The sequence below is a fragment of the Acanthopagrus latus genome, chromosome 1, assembly GCF_904848185.1.
Source record: "Acanthopagrus latus isolate v.2019 chromosome 1, fAcaLat1.1, whole genome shotgun sequence".
Lineage (NCBI taxonomy): Eukaryota > Metazoa > Chordata > Actinopteri > Spariformes > Sparidae > Acanthopagrus > Acanthopagrus latus.
In genome coordinates, this window is record NC_051039.1 from 30,069,422 (window position 1) to 30,071,072 (window position 1,651).

A 1,651-nucleotide genomic window follows, 5' to 3' on the forward strand; every position below is an offset into this window, starting at 1 on the left:
AAAAAGCATTTCCTACTTTTTCCACTTTGTAGGGTGCTCCCCAAAAGCACAATCTCTATGAGAGAAATTAGCCTTGAATGTAGGACAGCCTTGTATGAATGGGAGAAACCAATTATAAAGGCATTATAAATGTATCCACATGGGAAATGGAAACAGTTTGATGATCTAAATGTATAACCAACCAAATTAATCTGTCCTATACTTCGTTGCTCCTCAAGTAGTTTACATCATTTTTATTGGTTTCCTGTTGCAACTGTGAGAACAGTTTGCTAACGAGATAAACTGTGTTGCATATGGTCCAGTCTCCACATGGAGAGTCACAGGCTTGGTCAGAGTACTGACTGAAGCCACACTGAGATCCATGGATCACTAAATATTTTATATTTTTGCCACTGCCGACACTTCTGTGAACCGTTTGATGGAAATCATGTTTATTCCTTCCATATTTTCTTTCTCAGAGATGACAGCTTTGTCGCAGTGCCCCACTATCACTGAATGGATGATGGGTGTACAGTGAATAATGACTCTGTGGGGATTTTACATACCACCTCTTATTACTATGACTAGTGCTGTGTCACTCCATCCATTTGGACTGGAACTCATTTTGTTGGTTGGAGGCACTTTCAGTGATGTGCTCAGTCAGACAGACCATAATTGCTTTTTTTATATAATTGTGGCCTGCTGTTCAACAGCTAAAACATGGCAAACAGAACAAAAAAAAGAGAAAACAGAGGAGGAGACCATTTCACCCTTCACATCATCAACACACAGAGAAACATACACACATTTTGCTTTTGCTGTGTCCCCATTTCCTCTGGTCTTGTCAGCAAGCCCCCCAGTGGTTGAGTCAACTAGCCGTGAACATCAGGACAGCGCTCTCCCCAAAAACCTTCCGGTGCACCCCACCAAATCCATCTGTTCAGACCTCTGGTGCTGGGCAGTCCACAATGTCTCCACACAGCCGGGGAACTGTTGGACCCACACAGCTTCCTGTTTGGCTTTCTGGCAGATTGCTGTCTATCATTATTTCACACATACACACACCTCACCCTCACTTCTGTTAAAAGATCTTACCATGAATATGCATGCCACTGTATTATTAAAAAAAAGAGCTTAGACTGGCATGTGTAGATGCATACATACCGTGATGATTATCTCATCTGGATGCCATTCCATACATTTTAGAAATCATGGCAACAAAATGGGTTACCATAGAGATGCTAATATTAGAATGTTCTATGCCTCATCTGCTGCTGAACACTGAAAATTATTATTTTCAAATCATACAGAAGATATCCACACAGAACAGAACTTTCAAAAAATGCCCTTCTTTAAATACATACAACTACTCAGGTTCATACACCTAATTATGAATTTGCTTTTGTTAAAATGTTTGTAATGTAAGATATTTGTGAATGTGGCATGTTAAGCAAAGCAAATACAAAAACTGATAAGTTCAGAAAAAGGTGTAACTTGTCATCAATCCCATTGACGTATGCTGATATAGAGAGTCATGTTTCCAACCCTATGAGATTTGAAAAGAAGCAAACAAATAGGGAGTAAGATATTTAGATATCAATTAGATAAAGATAGAAGATAAATGTGGGAAGAAGAAGTGTCAAATGGTTACATCATAGATGTCTATGATGTC

General features: G+C 39.1%; 1 long non-coding RNA gene across 2 annotated transcripts; it reads right to left on the reverse strand.

The window, feature by feature from the left end:
• Window positions 1–786: 786 nt before the first annotated feature.
• LOC119024834 lies at window positions 787–1,202 on the reverse strand. Of its 2 annotated transcripts, none has more exons than XR_005076622.1 (2): window positions 1,144–1,202; window positions 787–1,017 (listed from the first exon to the last, which is right to left on the reverse strand). It is a non-coding gene; the product is annotated as an uncharacterized LOC119024834 (long non-coding RNA). The 2 variants fall into 2 exon arrangements; XR_005076621.1 differs by having other exon boundaries at window positions 787–1,002; window positions 1,144–1,185.
• Between the last annotated feature and the right edge of the window lie 449 nt (window positions 1,203–1,651).